General features: G+C 39.4%; 1 protein-coding gene across 1 annotated transcript in view; it reads right to left on the minus strand.

Moving 5' to 3' along the window:
* UBR5 (ubiquitin protein ligase E3 component n-recognin 5) overlaps positions 1-6,000 on the minus strand; it is a 3,965,620-nt gene that overhangs the window by 221,225 nt on the left and 3,738,395 nt on the right. The window lies entirely within an intron of this gene.

Genomic DNA, 6,000 nt, shown 5'->3' on the forward strand with positions numbered 1-6,000 from the left:
TATTTCTGGATTTTGTCCCAGATTTTGTTCAAATTTGCCCCTGATTGGTTGAGTGCTATGCTTGCAGTCTTTCTTACTGGCATATGATGAAGGCATATTTTTATCAACCAAAGAAATTATGGACAATAATTAATAAAGAGCTGAAGGATTTTACCTGGGAGGGGAAGAGAACAAAAGGAAAATGGGATAAGCTGATCCTTCCATTAGAACAAGGCTGTTTAGGATTACCTGATTTGAAGGGATATTTTAGAGCTACACAGTTAAGCTTCATATACATAACAAAAGCAGAAAGCTATATTAAAAGTGGAAGGCATGATGATGAAGAAGGGCAAATTCAAGAAATAAAGCGAGAGTGGGATTTTGCATGCATATCCATAAGGAGAATAAAAGCCATACAGAATATTGTATTCATAAAGTAGCAGAAAGTATTCCAAGAACTAAGCCAACACAAGAATGGAGTAAGGAGATTCTGCCAGTAAGGATGACTGCAATTAGAGGTACAGAGAAAAGGCAAGAGGGACCTGTAATTTACTGGACAAAAGTTGCAAAGGAGCCAAGGTACTGGCAGCAAATAACCAGAATGGTAACAGGCCAAGAAGACATTTAGACTGTACGCTACAGATGGCCTTCTCTACCAAGAATCAAGAGAGTATAGACAAACAGTAAGGGACAGGGAATCCTAAGTGAAAGACTTGCTCTGGTAGAGTTTTTAGTTGAATCTACAACAGCAGCTGCCGTTAAAAAATGGATAATTAGTAGGGCATATAAAAAACTGCAGGATAACTGGGAATCAATCAGAGAAGGTTAGAAAAGATTGGGAAGAGAGACTGAATAAATGAGTCACAAAGAAACAATGGGAAGACACATGTATGCAACAAAATCTACAAGATTTAGGATTTTTACTTGGAAGTGTTTGCATAAGTATTTTTATACCCAAAGCACATTCCAAAGAATTTTTCCTCAGGTAGATGGCAAATGCTTGATGTGTGATGGAGAATAAAGAAATAACTATGAAAATATGTTTTTGGAGTTTAATGAGTTGGCAGACTTTAAAAAATCCCTACAGGGCTCTCTGGGTGAGCAAATGGGTGTAAATAAGGAAATTATTTTTTTTTTTTTGAGTTGGAATACAGGATGTGACTGCCAAAAAAATCAATTACTAGAAAATGGAAATCCCAGCTATTTGAAGTAGTAAATACTGTAAAAGAGATAAAAGAATGGGATGTGGTATCTTTAGAAGAGGGAGGAGCAAATTACATAGAAAAATGGAAGTTATGTAAACACACACTTTTTTTAGCCACGTAACCTGGACCGAAATACCAAAGGCAGAGGTGTGTCCATATTCATTAAGGATATCCACACCTCCAGGCTAGTTGCTCAGCATAATGCATCCGAGGTTATCCAAGTGCAACTAACTCTGGGCAAAACTGCAATCCAAATTGCAGCTTGCTACAGATCCCCCCACCATGCCCCAGGATTTCCACTCCTCTTTTCTTGATGTACTGGAAAATATTAGGGTTCAACCAAACACCCTAATAATGGGCAACTTCAACTACCCCACCATTAACTGGGAAAATTACTAGTGTACCAACTCCTTAGCTCAACGCATTCTGGAATTCATAAACTCCAATGCCCTAGATCAACTTATCCACACCCCCACCAGGGGCAACAATATCCTAGACCTAGTCATTACCAACATGAGTGACCGGTGTTCCACACCTGAAGTCAACTCCTCGTTGGTCCGATCCAACCATAAGCTTATCACCCTTGAAATCCACATCCCGCCCCCATTAAGGAAACCACAGTAAAAAAAATTCTCCAAAGCCAACTTCATGCTTCAGTGGTGAACTTCATGACACCCATGCAGATGGACAATACAGTTACAACTGATGAATCCTACACAAATGAACTCTATAAGCACTTACACGAGTGCATGGATCGTGCTATCCCAAACAGAACCAAGATGTTATCCTCCAAAAAAAAGGGAAGCCAATCTGGTGGTCCCCTGCCATAAACAAATTGTACAACAGAAGGAAGAAACTGTTGCAAAAGAGAGTAAAATCCCACGAGTGGAGGAACTCCCTGATCAGCCTCAGTAAAAGCTGAGATCCCTTATAAGATCCTCCAAAGCTAGCTACGAAAACAAAAAAGCCACTAAATCCAAGGACAACCACAAAGCATTCTATAGCTATGTCAAGAATCTAGATGGCAACACCCAGATCTGCTCTGAGTTACAGTACAAAGGCACGAAAATTACAGAACCAACTGATATTGCCAACATCCTGGCAGATAGGTTCAGTGCTAACCCCTCTCACCCCCTAAAGGGCTCTTATCTATACAGGAAGAATGCAGAGTCCCTGTAATCACAACTACGCAGATAAAAGCTGCACTCTCTAAAGCCAAAAACACAGCATCCATGGGACCGGACAACATCCCAGGCTACGTTTTACACGAACTTCAGAACAAACTGTGCCCACCACTTAAGCCTCATGTTCAATAATAGCCTCGCATCAGGCTTTATGCCCACTGAATGGCACACAGCAACAGTTATCCCACTCCACAAAGGGGGAGCCACCACTGATCGCAGGAACTATCGACCTATTAGTGGCGAGCCTGGTCTGCAAGGTCATGGAACGTATCATCATGGAACTCATAAACAAAGACATTAGCAACCTCCAAACTGTGGATTTCACCCAATTCGGGTTTGTGAAAGGCAGATCATGCCTCCTGAACCTAATTGACTTCTTTGAGGCAGTCACCAAAGCTGTAGATGAGGGTAAGGTGGTTCACACAGCCTATCTTGACCTTTGCCAAGGCTTTCAACACCATCCCCCATTCTTGAATTACAGCTAAACTCACTAAACTAGGTATAAATCCCTACGTTACAAGTTGGGCTGCCAACTGGCTCACTGACCGAACCCACACTGTAAAAATCTGACCACAAAGCAGTGACAAGTGGAGTACCACAGGGTTCTGTCCTGGGACCTCTCCTGTTTGGTTATCTACTTCTCTGAAGTACAGGCTAACACAGAAGGCCTCTGGTTAACAAAATTCGCAGATGACTGCAAACTAGGAGCCATAGTCAAGTTTCCAAACGATGTGGACATCCTACAGAAGGGCCTCATTGAGACAGATGCCTGGTGTCAGAGCCATGGCCTCAAGCTCAATGCCAAAAAGTGCAGTGTCATCCCCTTTGGTAAAAACTCGGTACCCATGAACTACCACATAGGAAACAATCTACTTAACACTGAATGCGTGAAAAGAGACCTTGGGATCCAGGTGGACAGTAGTCTCTCCTTTGATAGTCACAACGCCATAGTAGTCAGGAAGTCCTTCTACGTGGCACAACTCATCAAAAAAGGGTTCTCATCCAAGAAAAAAGAGGTCACTGTTCCCCTCTACTCTACACTCATTAGACCCATTAGAGTACAACGCCCCTTTTGGAATGTACCTCACAAGACATCTTGCAGCAGCTGGAAAGGCCACAGAAGTACCTCACAAACAGGATTACTGGCCTCAAACAAATGCCCTACACTGACCGCCTCAAAAAACTCCAGCTTTACTCCGTTAGCATATCGCCTACTCCGAGGTGATCTCTGCCTAACATATAAAGCTATGTCAAACCCAGAGCTCTTGGACATGCTACACCTAAAGAAATCCCAATCCCTCCAAGCTACACGCTCTAGGGACCTAAACCTTGTCACCACAATAAACAGGACACGCTGGAGGGATAGATTCCTATCCCAGAGACTTCCTATACTCTGGAACAAGCTACCCATCTATGTCAAGCAAAGTTCTTCATTAGCACTCTTCAAGAAACATCTTGATGAGTGGATGGGAAATAGGAAATACACCCCGGGGATCACTTCTGTGTCTCTGCTCGACAGTGGCACAGGAAAATAACTTTCTTGGGTGGCGTAAGCCATGGAACCTTGTTGGCTAGGCTTACGTAGGCCCTTGGGCCGATAGCCTAGTACCTACCTATGAATACATGCAGAATAATGTTTTGGAGGAGGAGCGAGGTTTAAGGGAAGGCAGGAATTGAGCAATTTATGTTATATTGGATTGATTATAATTGCAGAAAAGAAAACATGTGATGTATAATGTTTGCAACTGTGAACGTGTTAACATGTTTTTTCTTTTATATAAATGTTTAGACTATGCCTTAAGTTAGAATTCAATAAAATATTTGCTTAACAGCAACGTTTCTAAACAAACACATATTCTCCAGATACTCCCTTATTTTTGTTTTAGCAGTCTGTACCTCTTCTTCTTGTGAGATTACCCTTAATCTGCAACACTTTGTCTGCCCCTATAAGTAACTGTTATTTCCTAACCATATCTATATTTTACTGCTACCATTCCTAAAATCCATTTTCTTTTTATCCCACTCACTAGCTATAACTTCTGAAGATATTTCTATGTTCTGTAATAACTCTTGAGTAATTTTCACGACCCATTCCTTAAATTGCTCTTCTTTTAACATGTAGGTAGAAAAGCACCAGTGTCTCATTTGTATTTCATTCTCCTGCATTTTTATCTTAGTTTTTCAATTAAACACAAATGTTACTGTGAAATATAATTTCAATCTAGCCTAGCCCAGTTATTGCACCTTGGGGAATAATATGCAAATTGTTAGAGTTGCTACTACTGAATTCATATCTTCCATACCAAGTATTTTCATAATTTTCTTCAGAAATCTACCCTCTTATGTCATATCTTCCCTCTAGGTCCCCCTGACACATCCTCATTAATGCAAATGAAATTCCACTCCCCACCTATAAGCAATAGTCCCTGGTGGAAACCGATTATTTTTTTTCAAAATTTTGTTAAGCTCCATAATTGCAGTTTTTGTTGGAATATAAATACACAGTAGCATAATCCTTATTCTCCCTTACCAATAACCCCTTACTACCACAAATCTACCACTACTGTCCTTTTTCCCCTCTTCTATCACTATTGGAGTAATTAGTATAATTACCCCCTCTTTTCCTTTGTCCCAAATATTCTGCTGAATCATTTCTTTATCAAATTTACATACTCATTTCTTTGCAAATATCCCTCCTGTAGCATTGTTATTTGCACTCTGCATTTCTTAATTTAATACAATGCTGTTGCCTTTTGTCTATACCTGTAAGGCCATTTACATTCCAAGATAATATGGATAGCGTAGCCATTATGATAAATGGGTATTGTTCCAACTATTACACATGACAAGTTTTTTGAACGTGTATTTCCAACTTTTGTTACATGCATACGCTAATATTTTGGCAGGCTTATCTTTTATACAGTTGTTTGTTCTCATCTCCATTTGAAACAATGTAAAGAATTGTTTGGTGTTCATTGATCCAACAGAACTGAAATAGCTTTAAATATGGCCAAGATTTTGGCGCCACAAAGGTTACTTAAATTGCAACTGTTTTTTAAAAAATACTAGTTCTGATGAAGCCCGTGTATGTAACGGGGTGAAAGCGCTTAACTTGTAACCGCTTGTTTTTTTTTTTTATTAAACTTCGGATTTTTACACTATATGGTTTTCAGCTCATCGTATTTTAGATAAGAACTGAAGCTTGGATTACAGGCGTCTCAAGACTGCATAGCATTTGGCGTGGTTACCAAAAGTTTTTTCATTTGAAACAATGCCACATTTTCAAGTCTTTGTATTAATGAAAACCCTCAAACAAAAAAAACTAAACACATTTTCAAAACACTCCAATTCTATATTAACTTAGAATAAACACACACAACTATATATACCTTCAAAAAAATTTAAAGTTTAACCCTTCAGATAGAAACTGCCACAAGTCAATAGCTGCACATACAGGCATCACCTAACCTAAAATGAAGGTTAACCCACCTATACTGATTTGTTGTCTGTTCTCTTCTGATCTCTCTGTTCTTCCCGTAAAAAATAAACAAACAAAAAAAAAACTTGCATGCTTTCAGAAAACATTAACTTTTAGCCTTAAGAAAAAGTATACGGATTATCTTTAAATAAAA

The sequence above is a fragment of the Protopterus annectens genome, chromosome 3.part0, assembly GCF_019279795.1.
Source record: "Protopterus annectens isolate FY-2018-M chromosome 3.part0, PAN1.0, whole genome shotgun sequence".
Lineage (NCBI taxonomy): Eukaryota > Metazoa > Chordata > Ceratodontiformes > Protopteridae > Protopterus > Protopterus annectens.